This window comes from Macaca nemestrina, chromosome 4 (genome assembly GCF_043159975.1).
Source record: "Macaca nemestrina isolate mMacNem1 chromosome 4, mMacNem.hap1, whole genome shotgun sequence".
Classification (NCBI taxonomy): Eukaryota; Metazoa; Chordata; class Mammalia; order Primates; family Cercopithecidae; genus Macaca; species Macaca nemestrina.
This window is the reverse complement of record NC_092128.1, coordinates 148,656,259-148,679,563: the sequence shown is the minus strand read 5'-3', so window position 1 is coordinate 148,679,563 and position 23,305 is coordinate 148,656,259. Positions and strand designations below refer to the sequence as shown.

Genomic DNA, 23,305 nt, shown 5'->3' with positions numbered 1-23,305 from the left:
GAAGTGCTTGATCCCAGGAGGCAGAGGATGCAGTGAGCCGAGATCGCGCCATTGCACTCCAGCTTGGGTGACACAGTGAGACCCTGTCTCAAAAAAAAAAAAAAAAGAAAAAAGAAAAAAAGAAAAAAAAGCCAGGCACGGCGGCTCACGCCTGTAATCCCAGCACTGTGGGAGGCTGAGGCAGGTGCATCACAAGGTCAGGAGTCCGAGACCAACCTGGCCAACACAGAGAAACCCTGTCTCTACTAAAAATACAAAATTTAGCCAGGCATGGTGGCAGGTACCTGTAATCCCAGCTACTCGGGAGGCTGAGGCAGGAGAATCACTTGAACCCAGGAGGCAGAGGCTGCAGTGAGCCGACATCCGGCCATTGCACTCCAGCCCAGGCGACAGTGCAAGACTCCGTCTTAAAAAAAAAAAAAAAAATTGTGAGAGTGTAGACTCTACAACCACCTGTAGTCCCACAATAATTACTAACAGTTGGCCAGGCGTGGTGGCTCACACCTGTAATCCCCGCACTGTGGGAGGGCGAGGTGGGCGGATCACCTGAGATAAGGAGTTCAAGACCAGTCTGACCAATATGGAGAAACCCCATCTCTACTAAAAATACAAAATTAGCCAGGCATGGTGGCGGGCACCTGTAATCCCAGCTACTCGAGGGGCTGAGGTAGGAGAATCCCTTGAATCTGGGAGGTAGAGTTTGCAGTGATTGCGCCCCCACACCCCAGCCTGGGTGACAGAAGTGACACTCCATCTCAAAAAAAAAAAAAAAGAGAAAAGAGAAAAGAAAAAAATTTACTAATAGTTAATAGCCACATTGGTGGAGTTTGCAGTGATTGCGCCCCCACACCCCAGCCTGGGTGACAGAAGCGACATTCCATCTCAAAAAAAAAAAAAAAAAAGAGAAAAGAAAAAAGAAAAAAAAATTACTAATAGTTAATAGTCACATTGGCTCCCTTTTCTGAAAAAGCACTAGAGATAAAATGACAGGATGCCTTAGTCACCCCATATAAGTCTCATCCCCTTTCTTTTCTCCCCTGGGGGAGCCACTAATTCAGACTGCTGTTAACTAGCCTATATTTTATATTTTCACACACGCGTATATATTTAGTCAAGATTAACATAAAATTTTGCTTTTTGTGTTAAAAAAATACTTACATAAATCCTTAAATGGTATCATATAATACTTTTCACTCTTATATCTTACTTCTATTTTTTTTTTTTTTGAGACGGAGTCTCGCTCAGTCGCCCAGGCTGGAGTGCAGTGGCGCGATCCCGGCTCACTGCAAGCTCCGCCTCCTGGGTTCACACCATTCTCCTGTCTCAGCCTCCCGAGTAGCTGGGACTACAGGCGCCCGCCGCCACGCCCAGCTAATTTTTTGCGTTTTTAGTAGAGACGGGGTTTCATCGTGTTAGCCAGGATGGTCTCGATCTCCTGACATTGTGATCCGCCCGTCTCGGCCTCCCAAAGTGCTGGGATTACAGGCGTGAGCCACCGCGCCCGGCATATCTTACTTCTTTATTCAGTGTTATACTTCTGAGATCTGCTCACCTTGGTCTGTACTGACCAAGGTTCTTCCTGTTTAACTTCTACACAGTATCCCTTTATGACTGTTTAAGTGTCCAGGTAGCAAAGCTACAGTATTCAGTCAATTAAACACTAATCTAGGCTGGGCATGGGAGCTCATGCCTATAATCCCAGCATTTTGGGAGGCTGAGGCAAGAGGATTGCTTAAGCCCAGGAGTCGAGACTAGCCTGGGCAACATAGTGAGACCCCACCTCTACCAAAAACAACAACAAAAATTAGCCAGGTGGGGTGGCATGGCATGTACTTGCGGCCCCAACTACTTAGAGGCTGAGGTGGAAGAATTGCTTGAGCCAGAGAGGTCGAGGTTACAGCATGCCACAATTGCACAACCATACTCCAACCTGAGCAACAGAGGGTAAAACCAAGACAAAACCAACCCACTGGCTGGGCTCCATGGCTCACGCCTATAATCCCAGCACTTTGAGAGGCCAAGGCGGCAGAACACCTGAAGTCAGGAGTTCGAGACCAGCCTGACCAACATGGAGAAATTACACCTTTACAAAACAAAACAAAAAAAAATTAGCTGAGTATGGTGGCACACGCCTGTAATCTCAGCTACTCGGAAGGCTGAGGCAGGAGAATCACCTGAACCCGGGAGGCGGAGGTTGCGGTGAGCTGAGATTACACCATTGCACTCCAGCCTGGGCAACAAGAGCAAAATTCCGTCTCACACAACAACAAACCAACCCACTAATCTAACACAGTGTTGTCTAAACAGTGTTGCTATGAAGGTATTTTGTAGATATGGTCAACATCTACACTACAAGTTTTATTTAAAGTTGACTTTTTTTTTTTTTTTTGAGACGGAGTCTCGCTCTGTCACCCAGGCTGGAGTGCTGTGGCCGGATCTCAGCTCACTGCAAGCTCCACCTCCCGGGTTCACGCCATTCTCCTGCCTCAGCCTCCTGAGTAGCTGGGACTACAGGCGCCCGCCACCTCACCCGGCTAGTTTTTTTGTATTTTTTAGTAGAGACAGGGTTTCACCGTGTTAGCCAGGATGGTCTCGATCTCCTGACCTCGTGATCCGCCCGTCTCGGCCTCCCAAAGTGCTGGGATTACAGGCTTGAGCCACCGCGCCCGGCCATTTAAAGTTGACTTTAAATAAAAGAGATTATCTTCAGTAATCGGGGTGGGTGTAATCTAATCAGCCGAAAGCCTTAAGAACAAATGGAGGTTTCCCTGAGGAAGAAGATATTCTGCTTAGGGACTGCGGTGTCAGCTCCCAGGCTGCCCTACACATCTTAGACTCATCAGCTCCACAATCATGGAAGCCAATTTCTTGAAATAAATCTTTTCATTTATATATACATATACATATATATCCCATCATATAAACAGACTGCATTTTACCCATCTATTTCTTGACTGACAGGAGTTTACAAGGCTTATAAGCTTCTGCTAATACCAGTGAGGTGGTAAGGAATGATACACATCTCCTTGTACATACAGGTAAGAATTTACCCAGGAACAGAACTGCAGAGACACAGGGTATGTGAAAGATTTCTCCATTTTGTTAGATACTCCCAAATTCGAAGACGGCAGCTGTAGCCATTTCCGTGCTGGAAACCATTGTGTCAAAGTACTGTTTTGCCATGTTCTCCCCAACACTTGGCACTGTCATACTTTTTGCCTGTTTGATAGGCAAACAATAGTATCTTTTAAAAAGTACCATACACTAGGCCAGGCCCGGTGGCTCACGCCTGTAATCCCAGCACTTTGGGAGGCCAAGGCGGGTGGATCACCAGAGGTCAGGAGTTCGAGATCAGCCTGGCTAACATGGTGAAACCCCATTTCTACTAAATATTCAAAATTAGCTGGGTTTGGTGGCGGGCGCCTATAATCCCAGCTACTCAGGAGGCTGAGGCAGGAGAATCACTTGAACCCAGGAGGCAGAGGTTGCAGTGAGCCGGGATCTCACTACTGCACTCCAGTCTGGGCGACAGAGAGAGACTCGGTCTCAAAAAGAAAAAAAAGAAAGGCTGGGTGCGGGGGCTCACACCTGTAATCCCAGCACTTTGGGAGGCCAAGACGGGCGGATCACCTGAGGTCAGGAGTTTGAGACTAGCCTGGCCAACATAGTGAAACCCCATCTCTACTAAAAAAATACAAAAATTAGCTGGACGTGGTGGCGCATGCCTGTAGTTCCAGCTACTTGGGAAGCTGAGACAGGAGAATCGCTTGAATCTAGGAGGCGGAGGTTGCAGTGAGCCGGGATTAGGCCACTGCACTCCAGCCTGGGTGACAGAGCGAGATTCTGTCTCTCAAAAAAAAACCATAAGCGAACCAAAAAAAGTACCATACACTATTTCTTATCAGCATTAAAAAATAACACATGACTGGAAATAGCTAAGCAGGGGAAGAGAAATGATGAAAGGTAGTTTCCTGGTGTGTTTTAGCCTCAGTTCTCATGTCTATCATAAGTGAATGTCATCAGTGACTTCTGTCCTTTCAACAACAGGGTGGGAAGAGGTGTTGAAAGCCGGGACATTCCCTGCAGATGCATGCTCCACCTGGGTTTGGGCTGAGGTACACTGGCCTCCGGGCTGTTCTCCAGACAGGTCACATCCATTCCCACAGACTCTCAGAGACACCTTCCTTGACCTCTTCCACAAATGGTGGCAACACCAGCCTCTCTCTAGCTCTGTTCCCAGCTTCTCTTTCTTTAAAGTGCTTATCATACTGTATAAGATAATTCTGTTTACTCTCTGTCTCCTCGGTAGAAACTACATGTAATCAAGGCGAGGGATCTTTTTTTTATTTTATTTTTAGATGGAGTCTTGCTCTGTCGCCCAGGCTGGAGTACAGTGGCGTGATCTCGGCTACTGTGACTTCTACCTCCCAGGTTCAAGCAATTCTCGTGTCTCAGCTTCCCCAGTAGCTGGGGCTACAGGCACAGGCCACCACGTCCAGCTAATTTTTGTCTTTTTAGTAGAGACAGGGTTTCACTACGTTGGCCAGGCTGGTCTCGAATTCCTGACCTCAGGAGATCTGTCCGCCTCAGCCTCCCAAAGTGCTGGGATTACAGGCATGAACCACCGAGCCGGGCCAAGGCTAGGAATCTTAATGTAACCACCACCGCATTTCCAGCACCAAGAACACTGCCTGGATCATCTGATAAATGCCTCACAGTGTCCTCAGCAGCAGCAGGTTCTGACATCTATATTTCATAAGAGACGCCTGCACCCACGGATGAACCAGCTGCAGGCTGTGCCTTCAACTCCACCAGCTCATCTGAACACATCGCCACAGACACAAAGGCCCCGTGGGCCAATTAGCCTCGAAAATTGAGCATTAGGTAATGGTGTGACTGCTTGCAACTTCCCTAGCTCAAGGCAGTAACTCCAACCAAGGTTCACAAAAGCTGTCAGGGTTAGCCTTCTACCTACTAAGTCCTAACAGGCTTACAAATCTGCAAACACCAGGGCTGTCTTTGTGAATTTCGCTTCCCAATCCTATGTTTTTCCAAGCTGTCATTTAAATTACTTAAATATGAGGCATTAATGTGGCCTCTTAAAAACAATCTTGTTTAGAAACAACCCTCATGTCCACCAACTGGTGAATGAACAACATGTGGTATATCTATTTAGTAGAATATCATTCAGCCATAAAAAAGGAATAAAATATTAAGACACTCTACAACATGGATAAAACCCATTAAGAAGCCAGTCACAAAAGACCAAATATTGTATGACTCTATTTATATAAAAAGTACAGAAAAGACAAATCTGTAGAGACAGAAAATCTATGAGTGGTTGCCTGGGGCTGAACACAAGAATGAGTAATGATAGCAAATGGGGATGAAGGATCTTTTTGAGGTGACAGAAGTGTTATAAATTTAAATTGTTGCACAACTATAAATTTACTAAAAACCATTAAATTGTGCACTTAAAATGAGTGAATTTTATAACATATAAATTACATTTTTTTTCTTTTTTTTTTTTTGAGATAGGGACTCTCACCCTCTCGCCCAGGCTAGAGTGCAGTGGTGTGCTCAGACCTCATGGTAATCTCAAACTCCCAGGCTCAGGTGATCCTTCTGCCTCAGCCTCCCATTAGCAGGGACTTCAGGTGTACACCAACACACCCAGCTAATTTAAAAATGTTTTCTAGAGATGGCCTCTTGTTATGTTGCCCAGTGTATTAGTCTGTTTCATGCTGCTGATAAAGACATCCCCAAGACTAGGAAGAAAAAGAGATTTCATTGGACTTACAGTTCCACATGGCTGGGGAGGCCTCAGAATCATGGTGGGAGGCGAAAGGCACTTCTAACATGGCAGTTGCAAGAGAAAATGAGAAAGAAGCAAAAGCAGAAACCCCTGATGATAAACCCATCAGATCTCATGAGACTTATTCACTACCAAGAGGACAGGAATGGTGGAAATACTGCCCCCATGACTAAAATTATCTCCCACGAGGTTCCTCCTACAACACAAGGACATTATGGGAATATAATTCAAAATGAGATTTGGGTGGGGACATAGAGCCAAACCTTATCACCCAGGCTGGTTTCAAACTCTTGGCCTCAAGCAATCCTCCCACCTCAGCCTCCTAAAGTGCTGGGATTACAGGCATGAGCCACCATACCTGGTCATTTTTTTTTTTAAAGGAACGACCACCACCACCGCTGCCACCACCCACCCCACCCCACCCCGTCCTGCCCCTTCTTCCATTACAGGCTGCTAAGGATTCAGGGATCTAAATCCCTAATGCAATGGAATGGCCACAGAGATGTGTGCCTTTGCTCCTTCTTTGGTCGTCTCTAACTAGCCTGCCCACAGCAGAGCCCAGCATATTGAGATGCACAGGTCATCTCCTGTCCTTTGGGAACACGGGTCCCAGACAGTTGGACACGCACCACTGGTCTGCAAAGCATTTATGCCTATGGAGCTGTCTCCAGCAATTTCCCCTTCCAGGGTGAAAATCAATTTGACCCATTAGTAGCAAATGATAACCCAGCTATTTTGAGGCAGATCTCCGGCTGGCATAGCAGTTGTTTTTCCAGCTATGACTGGGGAGGGAGTTTGGCAAATGTTTTTCCAGCAAAAGTCCTTACTGTGTCCTTCTAAAAGGGGGAGTTTCCTAGGAAATCTTTAGTGCACCGAGAAAACTCTCCGTGAGAATTTCATTATGACAGAATCATTGTTTTGCCTTCATTCTTCCTTTCCTGTCTGCACCCACAATCTAGGTTTTGGCTGATACAGAATTATTGCTGCAAAAGTTGTCCTTCAGGGTGCAAAGATCACAGGAGAAAGGAAGCCAAGAGGCCTGCAGGCTTATGAGGCCCCATCCCTAGCAACGTGGCCTGAACCTCCACTGGGCGGGCCGGTACAGTCTTTGGGCTTAGCCTCTCATAGAAGAATATTCTGAGTCTTGGGAGCACCTAGGAGAGCCTGAGCTCCCTAAAGCCAACCAAGCAATCGGGACCAGTGTGATCATTGAAAGACAGAAACCGCTGCCTCTTCTGATACATTACTAGACGCATCACATTGCCCCGACCTTTCATTTCTTTGCTTAAAGAGACAGATTTCTGTGACAAACTCTCTGCTTCCTATTCCCTACTCACTTAAGCAGCAAGAATTATTCTGCAGCTAAAGCACAATGAAGCCAAAAAATGGCCCCAAGACACTGAGGTAAGAAAAGAAGGATGTTCTACAACTGTTCACATCTTCTGGACAAAATTATCAAGCCCATTAAGAAAATGAAGTCCCAGAGCTATCCCCACCCCACATTAGGGTAAAAATTTAGTTTTTTTTTTTTTTTTTTTTTTTTTTTGAGACGGAGTCTCGCTCTTTCACCCAGCCTGGAGTGCAGTGGTGCGATCTTGGCTCACTGCAAGCTCTGCCTCCCGGGTTCATGCCATTCTCCTGCCTCAGCCTCCCGAGTAGCTGGGACTACAGGCACCCACCGCCACGCCCGGCTAATTTTTTGTATTTTCAGCAGAGACGGAGTTTCGTGTGTTAGCCAGGATAGTCTCGATCTCCTGACCTCATGATCCGCCCGCCTTGGCCTCCCAAAGTGCTGGGATTATAGGCGTGAGCCACCGTGCCCAGCCAAAATCTAGGTTTTCAATTGGTAATTTGGAAAAAAGAGTGAGGGAGAACAATGTACAGGAAAACTGACTCGGCCCATCTGAGAAAGTAACTTGAAGGGAAAAATAATGATCTTGAACCTAGTTCAAGATTAGAAAATTTCAGCCGGGTACAGTGGCTCACGCCTGTAATCCCAGCACTTTGGGAGGCCAAGGCAGGAGGATTGCTTGAGGCCAGGAGTTTGAAACAAGCCTGAGCAACACAGGGAGACTCTGTTTCTACAAAAAATAAAAAAATAAAATTTAAAAAAAGACTGGAAAATTTCATTCTATTTTAATTACTAGACAAAGGTTTTCCATTTGCCTATGAATGGAATCATTCAAAATCACGTTCCCTTGTAGTTTACGTGTGGATGATTACACTGGGTTTAAGGCCCACAGATACGATAACTCTATATAGTTATGTTTATTTCTTGGCAATGCCAGGAAAGCGTTCAGGTTGAAGGCAGGCATTCCTAGCTTTGGCAATTAGCAAGCTATCAAACTGTGGAACAATGGTGGGTCCACACTGGCCTCCATCAGGCGAGGGATTGTGGAACCCTACCCCAGAATTCAAACAAGTTTTAAATTCTGAACTTTAGAGGGAATAAGTAATGCCTATAAGACTGAAGTAAAAATCATTTCTTGAAATTCCTACTAGGATAATACCAGTATCCATGTTTGCTTTGTTCTTAGAGGTACATGTTCTTATTTGAAAGAATGAAACCTGAGGTCAGGAGTTCGAGACCAGCCTGACCAACATGGTGAAACCCCGTCTCTACTAAAAATATTAAAAAATTAGCTGAGCATGGTAGCATGCACCTGTAATCCCAGCTACTTGGGAGGGTGAGGCAGGAGAATCACTTGAACCTGGGAGGTGGAGGCTGCAACAAGCTGAGATGGCGCCGCCGGACTCCAGCCTGGGCAATAGACCAAGACTCTGTCTCAAAGTCTCAAAAAAAAAAAAAAAAGAAAAAAAAAAAGAAAAAAGAAAAGAAGAGAAAGAATGGAAACACAACCCTTCCCATTCTAAGCTGCTGTACCAAGGTGACTACCATGTAACATAACTTTCAGTCTTTTTTTTTTTTTTTTTTTAAGACGGAGTTTCCTTCTTGTTGCCCAGGCTGCAGTGCAATGGCACGATCTTGGCTCACCACAACCTCTGCTTCCGCAGTTCACGCGATTCTCCTGTCTCAGCCTCCCGAGTAGCTGGGATTACAAGCATGTGCCACCATGCTCGGCTAATTTTTTTTGTATTTTTAGTAGAGACGGGGTTTCTCCATGTTGGTCAGGCTGGTCTCGAACTCCTGACCTCAGGTGATCCGCCCACCTCAGCCTCCCAAAGTGCTGGCATTACAGGCGTGAGCCACTGCGCCTGGCCATAACTTTCAGTCTTAAAAGTAACATTTCAACCAGAATCTGAAAATGTGCCTCTTTTCTGGGATTTCCTCTTTGTGTAAGTTTGTGCATGTGTGGGGGAGAGAGAGAGGCAACACGTGAATGTGTGTACTTATGTTTCATTCCACCGACTCTGTAAAGTCTCACATTTCGGGCTTTGAAACATCATAAAAATCTATACATTTCTGCAACCTTTATTATTATGCCTGCGTCAAGCCTACTCCATGCTGGACACAGGAAACACAAAGATGAACGAAGAAAGAGCTCCAGGCCAGGCGCGGTGGTTCACGCGTGTAATCCCAGCACTTTGGGAGAACGAGGCGGGCAGATCACCTGAGGTCAGGAGTTTGAGACCAGCCTGGCCAACATGGTGAAACCCTGTCTCTACTAAAAATACGTAGCTGGGCGTGGTGGCACATGTCTGTAATTCCAGCTAGTCAGGAGGCTGAGGCAGGAGAATCACCGGAACACAGGAGGCGGAGGTTTCAGTGAGCCGAGATCGCACCATTGTGCTCTAGCCTTGGCAACAAGGGTGAAACTCCATCTCAGAAAAAAAAGAAAGAGCTCCAGTCCTTGGAAATGCACCGTCTCACAGAGAAACAGGTATGAAGAAATACCAAGGCAATTCACAGAGGCATGGTGAAAATAAGAAAAGCAAACACCTTTAATATTACCTTATTATCATTTAGAAATATAAAACTTAACCACAGATAAACAGCATGTATTAAGGAACCAGTAATTGATTACTGATTCTGAAATAGCTGTCAAAAGATATATACTTTGAAGGCCACAGGGTACACTAGGCTGTTTGACTAAGTGCTCTTGCCTGCCTAGTTACTGTTTTTAAAAGGTGTGTCCTGGAATAAAAAAGCAAGCGATAAATTTACAGGAAGGGACATCTTATGCACTGGGTTACATTTGTTTAGAACGCCCCAGAGCACTGAACAGGTAACAGGAACTTTACCGGATCAAAGTACACTGACTTACTGCACCAGTTCTTTCCAAAAGCCACTTTTATGGTAGTATCTGGAATCATTCTAGCTAACTTCCTTCAACCAGACTCTGTGAGATCATTCTACCTGTGTGTGTGTGTGATGGAGTCTCGCTCTGTCGCCCAGGCTGGAGTGCACTGGCGCGATCTCGGCTCACCGAAACCTTGGCCTCCCAGGCTCAAGCGATTCTCCTGCCTCAGCCTCCCAAGTAGCTGGGATTACAGGTGTCCACCCCCACACCTGGGTAACGTTTGTGTTTTTAGGAGAGACGGGATTTTGCCATGTTGGCCAGGCTCGTGCTGAACTCCTGAACTCCCTCGACCTGCCTTGGCCTCCCAAAGTGCTGGGATTACAGGCGTGAGCCACAGCAACCAACCTCATTCTATTGTTTTAAAATCGCAGCTGGGTGGGTGTGGTGGCTCATGCCTATAATTCCAGTACTCTGGGAGGCTGAAATGGGTTGATCACTTGAGGCCAGGAATTCAAGACCAGCCTGGCCAACATGGTGAAACCCCATCTCTACTAAAAATACAAAAATTATCCAGGCATGGTGGCAGGCACCTTAATCCCAGCTACTCAGGAGGCAGAGGTGGGAGGATTATTTGAACCCAGGAGGCGGAGGCTGCAGTGAGCCAAGATTGAGAGATTCTGTCTCAAAATAAAATTGCAGCCTTTGCGATCTGAGGAATTGTTCAAAAACTCCAAATAATTTAAAAACAGTTTAAATTCTTTACTTTTATTTCTCAGATATCAGTAAGGGGAAATCATTTCTTTTTCTTTTGAGACAGGGTCTTGCCCTGTTGCCCAGGCTGGACTGCAGTGGTGCAATCTTGGCTCACTGCAGCCTCGACCTCCTGGACTCAAGCAATTCAGCCTCCAGAGTAGCTAGGATTACAGGCGCACACCCCCATGTCCAGTTAATGTTTTTGTATTTTTTGTAGAGATGGGATTTCACTATGTTGTCCACGCTGGTCTTGAACTCCTGACCTCAAGTGAACTGCCTGCTTCAGCCTCCCAAAGTGCTGGGACTACAGGCATGAGCCCTCACACCCAGCCAGGAATCAACATTTCTACAATATTCTTTCTGAGAACTTTTTTTTGTCTCTCATCTACTTCTCTCCTATATTCAACTTTCCAAAGGTTTTTTTTTTTTTTTTTTTTTTTTTTTTTTTTTTTTTGAGACAGAGTCTTGCTCTGTCGCCAGGCTGGAGTACAGTGGTGCCATCTCATCTCACTGCAACCTCTGCCTCCTGGGTTCAAGCAATTCTCCTGCCTCAGCCTCCCGAGTAGCTGGGACTACAGGCACATACCACCACGCCCAACTAATTTTTTGTATTTTTAGTAGAGACAGGGTTTCACCATGTTGACCAGGATGGTCTCGATCTCTTGACCTCGTGATCGGCTCGCTTGGGCCTCCCAAAGTGCTGGAATTACAGGCGTGAGCCACTGTGCCTGGTCTTCCAAAGATTTCCTTAAAGACTTCTTTAAATTGCCTTAAAACTCCTCTCAAACTGAATCGACATGCATATTAAGTTTTTCCTTCTTTCTTCGCATATTGAGACAAAACGAAGTCCAAATATTGAAGTTGCAAAGGCCAGCTCCCTCTGGGACAGAGGGTAGGGAAAGGAGCAAGGATGTTTAATTTACGATATGGGCAGGTCCAGGCGGAAGAGAGGGGCTGGGGCTACTAGAACTTGGGGTTGCTGTCCTGTCATAGCTATAAACTCTAGACGGGCACAGACCTTCTTTGTCTTTTCTCCAGTGTGGTTCCTGGTGGTAACCATGGTGCTTGGCACAGCTGTGGTGCTCAAGAAAACAGTTGCGGGAAGAACTCATGTTGGTGGTAAAAGCTCAGCATGTACCTCACAGGTGCTGGCGACGTGGCAGCTGTTATTACCGATGAGATCTGAGCGCCACTAAGGAGTTGGTGACAGTTTCAGTCACCCCTGTGTGATCAGCACAGGTCTTCAGCATTTAAAACACAAATATTTTTGAGTTCTTACTATGCACCACCAAGATAAGGGATTAAATAAACCTTCAAGGGCTGGGTGCAGTGGCTCATGCCTTTAATCCCAGCACATTGGGAGGCTGAGGTGGGAGGACTGTTTGAGCCCAGGAGTTCAAAACCAGCCTGGCCAACAAAGTGAGGCAGGTCCTGTCTCTCTAAAAACAAAAACAAAAACAAAAAACAAAACAAAACAAAAAACAAATTAGCTGGGCGTGATGATGCACGCCTGTAATCCCAGACACTCCGAAGGATGAAGCAGGAGAATTTGCTTGAGCCTAGGAGCTGGAGGCTGCAATAAGCTACGATCATGCCATTTCACTCCAGTCTGGGCAACAGTTAAGACCCTGTCTCAAAACAAAAGGAAAAAACCACCAAGAAAACCTTCAAGGAGCATATAGCTCCTTCAGGGAGATAAAAATGTGTGCCAATATTTTCAACAGTATTCTCTTATAAGGTATTTACTCAGCTCCACCTATCTCAGTCATTTGTAAATAAGGGGGCAGGCAATAAACAAAACAGATGAAAATCTCTGCTCTTGGAGTGGTGACAGTCTAGTAAACACACGCTGTGCCTACTAACAGTTAACCCTAATTGAATACCTACAATGCGCCAGACAATATTCTAAGAGCCTTCATGTATGACCATGTTTCATCTTCACAGCAACCCTAGGAGGTATTATCCTTATTTACAGACTAAAGCATAACATCAAATGAAAGAATAGGGCATTATCAAGTACATACAACCATCTGGGATGACACAAAGGATGCACTGGTTAGCTGAAGAAGCCTTCTCAGAGGGCGTAAGAATTGGACTAAATCTCTAAGTGGATGCCTGTAATCCCAGCTACTTGGGAGGCCGAGGCAGGAGAATCGCTTGAACCTGGGAGGCGGAGGTTGCAGTGAGCCGAGATCGCACCACTGCACGCCAGCCTGGGTGACAAGGCAAGACTCCCTCTCAAAAACAAAACAAAACCCACAATGTTTTGCATGTTTAAACTTTTTTGTTTACAGGCATATTGTTCCTGCATTTACTGTTCAGACACATATTGTACTGTCAGACGTAGTTGATGTCCTGTATCTTAAGCTGCTCAAAGTATAAGATAAGCCCATGCTATGATGACACATACCATTTAGTCCATTAAATAATCACAACTGGGCTAGATGCAGTGGCTCACACCTGTAATCCCAGCACTTTGGGAGACCAAGGCAGGCAGATGGCTTGAGCCCAGGAGTTCAAGAGCAGCCTGGGCAACATAGCGAAACCCCATCTCTATGAAAAACATAAAAATTAGTCAGACATGGTGACACGTGCCTATAGTCCCAGCTTCTTGGGAGGCTGAGGCAGGAGGAACGCTTTAGCCTGGGAGGTTGAGGCTGCAGTGAGCCATGATCATACTACTGCACTCAAGCCTGGGCAATATAGACCCCAAGAAAATTAAAAAAAAAAAACAAAAACCATCCAAGTTTTATCCAAAGAAAATCCTGGCCCCTAAGTATGAGCAATTTTCATTGTGACTTTCCTGATTTGTCACTTGAGGTTTTTGTGGCCAGAAACAGATTTGTCTATTAACTAAGACTCAGGCAGTTGTCAGATAGGCATGTGAAGGTGACAGGGGGCCCTGTCTTCTGTACTCCTCTCCCCTCCCCCAACAGGCAGGGGCTTCCCTCCTCGTAACTCAGCACGGGGCTGTTGGATTAGGGTAGCTGGTGGTTGGATCTGTCACCTGGGAACTATTCCAACTCCTACCCCAATCTTTTCTGCATATTTGCTTGAGGCCTTATTTTTAATTTTTATTATTATTATTTTTTTGAGACAGAGTCTCACTCTGTCACCCAGGCTGGAGTGCAGTGGTAAGATCTCAGCTCAGTGCAACCTCCGCCTCCCAGGTTCAAGCGATTCTCCTGCCTCGGCCTCCCAAGTAGCTGGGATTACAGGTACCCACCACCATGCCCAGCTGATTTTTTTGTATTTTTAGTACAGATGGGGTTTCACCATGTTGGCCAAGCTGGTCTCAAACTCCTGACCTCAGGTGATTCGCCCCTGTCAGCCTCCGAAACTGCTGGGATTACAGGTACCCACCACCATGCCCAGCTGATTTTTTTGTATTTTTAGTACAGATGGGGTTTCACCATGTTGGCCAAGCTGGTCTCAAACTCCTGACCTCAGGTGATTCGCCCCTGTCAGCCTCCGAAACTGCTGGGATTACAGGTACCCACCACCATGCCCAGCTGATTTTTTTGTATTTTTAGTACAGATGGGGTTTCACCATGTTGGCCAAGCTGGTCTCAAACTCCTGACCTCAGGTGATTCGCCCCTGTCAGCCTCCGAAACTGCTGGGATTACAGGCGTGAGGATGCCTTATGTTTTAATCATCTGACTTTTGCCCCATACTTTTGACAGGTTATTACCACTCTTGTACCTCTTCTTGTCCCTGTTGTCACCTGATTTTGTGCCTTTCAAAGATACGGCCATGCTTGGAGAGCAATTAACCACTTGCAACATCAGAAATGACTTTTTGCTCTACACGTTCAGAGAAACTTCTGAACAAACTATAGAAATGACCCCTGAAAGTATAGTCTTGACTTTTAAAAGGCAGTTTTAAGAACTGGAATTTGAGTGTTTGCAATTTTGTTCAGCTAGTTGCCTGCTGCACAGGGTTAGCAAAAAAAAAAAATTTTTTTTTTTTTTTTTGAGATGGAGTCTCGCTCTGTCTCCCAGGCTGGAGTGCAGCGGTGCGATCTCATCTCACTGCAAGCTCCGCCTACCAGGTTCACGCCATTCTCCTGCCTCAGCCTCCTGAGTAGCTGGGACTACAGGTGCCCGCCACCGTGCCCAGCTAATTTTTTGTATTTTTAGTAGAAACGGGGTTTCACCATGTTAGCCAGGATGGTCTCTATCTCCTGACCTCGTGATCCGCCCACCTCAGCCTCCCAAAGTGCTGGGATTACAGGCATGAGCCACCGCGCCCAGCCTTGGGTTAGTAAATGTTAAACATGTATTCTCATACGTAAAAATCAAGACAAAAATCATAAGATTTAAAATTAGGTTTATCTTTAAATAGGTAATTTGCAAACAGAGGTAGGAGATAGCAATTTTTAGCTTAGGTTTAAAAACATATGCCCATTAAAATGGAATATATATATTTATCTACATATTTACCTGCTTCATTTATGTTGAACATTATAAAAGTAAGCAATTCACATTAAAAAATGTAAACGTGGCCGGGTACAGTGGCTCACGCCTGTAATCCCAGTACTTTGGGAGGCCGAGGCGGGTGAATCACGAGGTCAGGAGATCGAGACCATCCTGGCTAACATGGTGAAACCCCGTCTCTACTAAAATTACAGAAACAAAATTAGCCGGGTGTGGTGGCAGGTGCCTGTAGTCCCAGCTACTCCGGAGGCTGAGGCAGAAGAGTGGCGTGAACCTGGGAGGCGGAGCTTGCAGTGAGCTGAGATCGCGCTGCCACCGCACTCCAGCCTGGGTGACAGAGCGAGACTCTGTCTCAAAACAAAAACAAAAACAAAAACTCCTGCCCTAGAGCTACTAGTGCTTAATTGCTATTGTTTAGGGACTTTTTAGCCTCCAAAGTACCATATGAATAAACACACATTTTTTCGTTTGTTTTGAGACAATCTCTTACTCTGTTGCCAGGCTAGAGTGCGGTGGCGTGATCTCAGCTCACTGCTACCTTTGCCTCCCTGGTTCAAGCAATCCTGCCTCAGCCTCCCGAGTAGCTGGGACTACACACGTGCTCTACCACACCTAGTTAATTTTTTTTTTTTTTTTTGTATTTTTAGTAGAGACGGGGTTTCACCATGTTGGCCAGGATGGTCTCGATCTCTTGACCTCGTGATCTGCCCGCCTCGACCTCCCAAAGTACTGGGATTACAGGCGTGAGCCACGGTGCCCGGCCTATAAACACAGTTAAAGCAGGAAACCCGGGGGTGTCTTCACCCACCCGCTGTTCTCTCAAAAGCACAGGCACTCTAGGAGACTGTGAGAGATTGGTTAGATCTCTGAGCTGGGTTCATCTATTCTGCTCCCTGGTTTGGGAACACATTCTGGTAATATTTTTTCTTCTATTTTTTAAAGAAAGAGAGACTGGCCACATTTTATCTCATTTATATGCATCTCACCTTTATCCCCAAAGACTTCAGGTAGCGATTACACTAGGAACTAAAACCACTAAAATCTACAACTTGACCAGGCGCAATGCCTCACGCTTGTAATCCCAGCACTTTGGGAGGCCGAGGTGGGCAGATCACGAGGTCAGGAGATCGAGACCATCCTGGCTAACATGGTGAAAACCCGTCTCTACTAAAAATACACACAAAAAAATTAGCCAGGCCTGGTGGCGGGTGCCTGTAGTCCCAGCTGCTTGGGAGGCTGAGTCAGGAGAATGGTGTGAACTTGGGAGGCGGAGCTGAGATTGCGCCGCTGCACTCCAGCCTGGGTGACAGAGTGAGACTCCGTCTCAAAAAAAAAAAAAAAAAATCTAAAACTCAAGTCACTAAAATCATGATAAACCAGAAGGACTCAAGGTTAGGAAGAAAAACAGAAGTATAAAATCAAGGCTGAGGAAAATAAGAACAGAAGTCTAAGGTCTGAAAGGTCACAGAGCTGTAATTACTCTGCACATATCTATAAGTTCTAGGTTTATGGGGGAAAATATGCCTAGTTATTAATAGGCATGAAATCGTGGGTGTTCTGGCCAATGTCCATATTCTATATGGTACACATGCTTAAATACTGAAAACGCACACACACACCCCTTCTATGTGTTATTAAAAAGGAAGTGGTTTTAAAAGATCTACTTAATTGAGCAGGGAATGGCAGTGCATGACTGTAGTCCCTGTTACTTGGGAGGCTGAGGTAGGATCACTGGAGCCCAGGAGTTCTAGGCCAGCCTGGGCAATGTAGCAAGACCCCTCTCTAAAAAAAAAAAAAGAAAGAAAAGAAAAAAAAAAAGTCTACCTTAGCTGGGTGTGGTGGCGGGCGCCTACAATCCCAGTTACTAGGGAGGCTGAGGCAGGAGAATTGCTTGAACCCAGGAGGCGGAGGTTGCAGTGAGCCGAGATAGCACCATTGCACTCCAGCCTGGGCGAACAAGAGCAAAACTCTGTTTCAAAAAAGAAGTCTACCTAACTGGCTGGAGTTCAGGGAAAGGTACACTCTCACACAATGCAGCTGACAGCATCATCTGGTGCATGCTTTCTGTAGGGCATTTTGCAATGTGGAGCAAACGGGCTTTAAAATGTACCTGCCCTTTGACCCAGAGCTCCCTTCTGGGAATGTGGCTTAAGGAAAACATCATGGATCTGCTTAAGGATCCGTGCAACGCTTTGACTGCAACCATGCCCATGGCCACGCTGTAATAGCAAAGTACTGGCAATGATCTATGTCCAACCACAGGGGCTGACCAATAAATTATGATGAAAAATGGAGTCGCGTTCAGTCATCAAAATGATAGCGCACAGAAAACTCACATGGGAATATGTATTGAAAAATATCAGAAAAAGTGACAGCAAGAGTTAGTGTTATCTCTGGTTTGCAGGATTCTGGGCATGCTTATTTACACTTCTTATTTTATTTTATTTTTATTTTTTTTGAGACAGAGTCTTGCTCTGTCATCCAGGCTGGAGTACAGTGGCGCGATCTCGGCTCACTGCAACCTCTGCCTCCCGGGTTCATGCCATTCTCCTACCTCAGCCTCCCGGGTAGCTGGGACTACAGGCACCCACCACCACGCCTGGCTAATTTTTTTATATTTTTAGTAGAGACAGGGTTTCACCATGTTAGCCAGGATGGTCTTGATCTCCTGACCTTATGACCTGCCCTCCTCGGCCTCCCAAAGTGCTGGGATTACAGGCGTTAGCCACTGCGCCTGACCTAATTTTTATATTTTTAGTAGAGACAGGCCTTCACCATGTTGGTCAGGCTGGTCTCAAACTCCTGACTTTAGGTGATCCGCCTGCCTCAGCCTCCCAAAGTGCTAGGATTACAGGCATGAGCACCGTCCCCCACCACCCACCGCACCATGTCTGGCCCAAAGTAGGTACATTTTCAAGAAACGTTACATAAAAAGGAAAGTATTTTCATTAATATTTAATTAACAAGAAAATGCAATTAACCATAACTCTGCACCCCATTCCGAGCCCTCCAGTTTAACATAAGGGATATTTACATCCTTTATGCAATAAAATCCTTTCATGGCCGGGTGCGGTAGCTCACGCCTGTAATCCTAGCACTTTGGGAGGCTGAGGAGGGTGGATCGCCTGAGGTCAGCAGTTCGAGACCAGCCTAGCCAACAAGGTGAAACCCCGTCTCCACTAAAAATACAAAAATTAGCCGGGTGTGGTGGCACCCGCCTGTAGTCAGGAGGCTGAGGGCAGAGAATCAGTTGAACCTAGGAGGCGGAGGTTGCAATGAGCCAAGATTGCGCCACTGCACTCCAGCCCGGGTGACAGAGCAAGCCTCCGTCTCAAAATAAAACAAAACCAAAACCCTTTCATGTGTTCCGTTATGATAGTTCTAGAGTCTAATGAACTTCAGTTTATGTCTTCCTCTAGTGACTACCAGAACTGGACGGCCTCTCTCAGACCAGAATTCCCTAGGTCTTGGTTTGTCTTGTGACCTGAAGGATTTCCCACGGGGCTCCCTGCCAAGGTTACAGACGCCCTACAGAGAAACGACAGATCACCAGCAGGCCTGGAACAAACGATTTTGTTTGTTTTGTGTTTACTTTAAAATTATGTTTTGCACATACCCACAAGAATGGCAAAAATTAAAAGGATGGGAAGTAGCAGCAGCTGGCGAGGATGAAGAGCAACCGGAACTCTCACACTCGGCTGGCGGAATGGCAACTGGTGCGTCTGGTGTGTCGCTTTGCAAAATCAATCAGCAGTTTCTCCTAAAGCCAAATATTTCAATATCTAATACTCAGCCAGTCTGCTCCTGTGTATCTACCCAAGAGAAATGAGGGCCTATGGCCATCAGATGGGAGCCAGAACATTCATAAAGCACGACTCATAATATCTTGGAATAGTCTGAAAATAATCCCAGCCGGGCGCAGTGGCTCAAGCCTGCAATCCCAGCACTTTGGGAGGCCAAGGCTGGCAGTTCACCTAAGGTCGGGAGTTTGAGACCAGCCTGGCCAACATGGTGAAACCTGGTCTCTACTAAAACACAAAAATTAGCTGGGTGTGGTAGCTCACACCTGTAATCCCAGCTCCTCAGGAGGCTGAGACAGGAGAATCACTTGAACCTGGGAGGCAAGGGTTGTAATGAGCCAAGATCACACACACCACTGTACTTGAGCCTGGGTGACAGAGCAAGACTCCGTCTCAAAAAAAAAAAAAAAAAAAAAAACCAAAACCAAAAACAAACAAACAAAAAACCAGAAAGAAAGGAAATAATCCCTGCCAGGTATGGTGGCTCATGCCTGTAAGCCCAGAACTTTGGGAGGCTGAGGCGGGTGGATCATGAGGTCAGGAGTTTGAGACCAGCCTGACCAACATGGTAAAACCCGATCTCTACTAAAAATACAAAAATCAGCCAGGCGTGGTAGCACGAGCCTGTAATCCCAGCTACTCAGGAGTCTGAGGGAGGAGAATTGCTTGAACCTGGGAGGTGGAGGTTGCAGTGAGCCAAGATTATGCCACTGCACCCCAGCCTGGGTGACAGAGCAAGACTCCATCTCAAAAAAAAAAAAAAAAAAAGAAGTTAGGAGAGGGGCTACCCTTGGAGGGGTGCAGCAATTGGGAGGTGGCACGAGAGGGGCTTCAGGGGGTTGCCATGGTTTGCTTCTTGATCTGGGTGGTGGTTACACAGGTGTGTTCGGTTTGTGAACAGTTAGCTATGTACACTTAAGCACAACTGTATATATACTGCTATTCAATAAAAAGTTTTAAAACCAAACTTTAAAATAGATTTGCATGTGTCAGCAGATAAGTTAAAATTCTGTGCGGCTTTTACAACTTATTTTTAAGTTGGAATATTAAGTTGGAATTATTATAGCTTTGAATACAGGCCTGTAATCCCAGCACTTTGGGAAGCCGAGGCAGGCAGATTACCTGAGCTCAGGAGCGTGTGACCAGCCTGGGCAACACAGCGAGATGCCGTCTCTACCAAAAATAAAAAGTTAGCCGGGCATGGTGGTGGATGTGGTCCCAGCTACATACCTGTAGCTTTTGATTTACATTTGTGACACTATTTCAGTTGTGGGTATCAATTCTTGTCTTGCATAGACCTTCAAGGGAAAGCTAATCTGCATGGAATTAAAACAAATTGGATTTTTATTTTCTTCAACATTCCACCCAGTTTTTAATTAAAAAATAATCATTTTTTCTTGAGATGGGGTCTCACTCTGTTGCCCAGGCCGGAGTACAGTGGCACCACTCCAGTACTGCAACCTCTGACTCCTGGCCTCAAGTGATCCTCCCACCTCAGCCTCCTGAGGAGCTGGGACCCCAGGCACACACCACCACACCTGGCTAATTTTTGTATCTTTGTAGAGGTAGGGTCTCACTACATTACCCAGGCTGGTCTCGAACTCCTGGACTCAAGCAATCCACCTATCTTGACCCCCAAAAGCGCTGGGATTACAGGCATGAGCCGCCGCTCCTAGCCTCATTTTATTAAGAGAGTTGTTCAAAACATGCCAATGATGACGAATTAACAGAACGACAGAAAATTCCAGTGACACCATAGATCGCCGCATTATGAAAATGTATTGGGTTTGTGCATCTGCTGGTCACTGGAAATTAAATTATCATACAAACAAATGGTAAGTGGGATGTGGCAGCCGGTCACTAAGAGACCCGAGGCCTCAGTTTCTCAATCTGGTTAACCACCAGCCTGGCCAACATGGTGAAACCCTGCCTCTATCAAAAAAATGCAAAACTTAGCCAGGCGTGGTGGCTGCAGTCCCGGCTACTCGGGAGGCTGAGGTGGGAGAATTGCTTGAACCCGCGAGGCAGAGGTTGCAGTGAGCTGCGATTGCACCACTGTACTCCAGCCTGAGCAACAAAGCAAGATCCTGTCTCAAAAATAAATAAATATAAATAGTTAAGTAAACACAATCCACATTCACCTGGAGGGCTGATGTTTACTTAGAATTAAGAACTCTATGAGGCCGGGCGCGGTGGCTCAAGCCTGTAATCCCAACACTTTGGGAGGCCGAGACGGGCAGATCACAAGGTCAGGAGATCGAGACCATCCTGACTAACCCGGTGAAACCGTCTCTACTAAAAAATACAAAAAAAAAAAAACTAGCCGGGCGAGGTGGCGGGCGCCTGTAGTCCCAGCTACTTGGGAGGCTGAGGCAGGAGAATGGTGTAAACCCGGGAGGCGGAGCTTGCAGTGAGCTGAGATCTGGCCACTGCACTCCAGCCTGGGTGACAGAGCGAGACTCCATCTCAAAAAAAAAAAAAAATTAAGAACTCTATGAAAAGTATCATAGGAGGGCACCAGGAGCCTACCAAAGGACAGGTGCTTCACACATTAAATGGATAAATGTCCATTCATTCAACAAAGACACATGCCTACTATGTGTCAGGAACTGTTCTAAGTGCTTGGAATAAAACAAAAACAAAGCTCATTGCCTTGTAGAGCTCACATTCTAGTTGGGGTGGAAAGAGAGGGAAAGAAACATAAGAAATAAATATATCACATAGCCTATTCTAAGGAAGTGTTATGGGGGAAGGTAATGTAGCCTAAGGTGGGGCTGGGAGATGGATGGAGGTGTCTGCAATCTGAAAGAGAGTTTGAGCTTGCTTCCTTGAGGTGACATTGAAAGGCTTCTGGGACATCTTCCCTTTTGCTTTCTGTTTAGCAAGATTCCTGTAGGTAGGACATCCCTGGATGCTGCCATGCCCGTTCTTCCTCCACTTCCTAAGTTTTTTGTTTTGTTTTGAGATGGAGTCTTGCTCTGTCGCCCAGGCTGGAGTGCAGTGGCGCGATCTTGGCTCACTGAAACCTCCAACACCCTGGTTCAAGCGATTCTCCTGCCTCTGCCTCCCGAGTAGCTAGGATTACAGGCACGTGCCACCACACCCAGCTAATTTTTGTATTTTCAGTAGAGACGGGGTTTCACCATGTTGGCCAGGAGTGTCTCGATCTCCTGACCTCATGATCTGCCTGCCCACCTCGGCCTCTCAAAGTGCTGGGATTATAGGCTTGAGCCACCACGCCTAGCCCTACTTCCTAAGTCTTCAACAGTTCTTCTAGGAAGGCTGTGGCTACTCTTAATTAAGGGTTTTTTTGAACTTCTTCCTCTACTATGAGAGCATATACTCATCAGAAAACCATGCAAAATCACAAGCAAGCTTTTGAGGGCAAATTATGGGCATGCTATAAAGTGTAGACAGGGGAGGGATTTTTGGCTGAACTCTAATTAGTAACAGCAACATTACTTGACATTTTGGGGTTTATAACATCATTTGTTTGAGAATTAGTAAAATACACACATCGTCCTGGGAGTTAACATGGCTCTCCAGTAATCATTTGCCTACATATACATTTTAGACATTTCAGCAAATGTGTACACAGCATATATTTAAGGATATTTGATACTGGCTACAGAGGATCACGCTACTTTATAATCCCTCCTTTTCTCTAAAGTATTCCTTTATTTCAAAATCAGAGAAACCTGAGGTTTTTTTGTTTGTTTTTTTGTTTTTTCTGAGGCGGAGTCTCGCTCTGTCGCCCAGGCTGGAGTGCGGTGGCGTGATCTCGGCTCACTGCAACCTCCGCCTCCCGGGTTCCCGCCATTCTCCTGCCTCAGCCTCCCGAGTAGCTGTGACTAAAGGTGCCCGCCACCAAGCCCGGCTAATTTTTTGTATTGTTAGTAGAGACGGGGTTTCACCATGTTAACCAGGATGGTCTCAATCTCCTGACCTCGCGATCCGCCTGCCTCGGCCTCCCAAAGTGCTGGGATTACAGGCGTGAGCCACCGCGCTCGGCCCTGAGTATTTTTTTAAAAACTAAAACCCATACTAGTAAATCATTTAAAAAAAGCATTTGCAGGTGGCTTTTGTAAACACACCTGGTTGGGTTGCCTTTCTATTAGTAAAATATGGTAGAGGGTTAGGTAACATAGAGGACACCTCTTCTTAAAAGCACTAGATTCATCAACACTGCCCCTAGATTTTTGCCATATTAAGCTTAAATTGTTTTCAGCTTGAACATCACGGGGCGGGGCGGGATAAGGGGATGAACCCAATACAGAGACGGGGAAAGGTTTTTCAGA

The 23,305-nt window shown here is 46.0% G+C and overlaps 1 protein-coding gene and 1 pseudogene across 2 annotated transcripts in view; both read right to left on the bottom strand.

Moving 5' to 3' along the window:
• LOC105497768 (BAR/IMD domain containing adaptor protein 2 like 1) overlaps window positions 1-23,305 on the bottom strand; it is a 111,408-nt gene that overhangs the window by 84,936 nt on the left and 3,167 nt on the right. The window lies entirely within an intron of this gene.
• On the bottom strand, window positions 14,547-14,634 carry LOC112429506 (small nucleolar RNA U3; annotated as a pseudogene).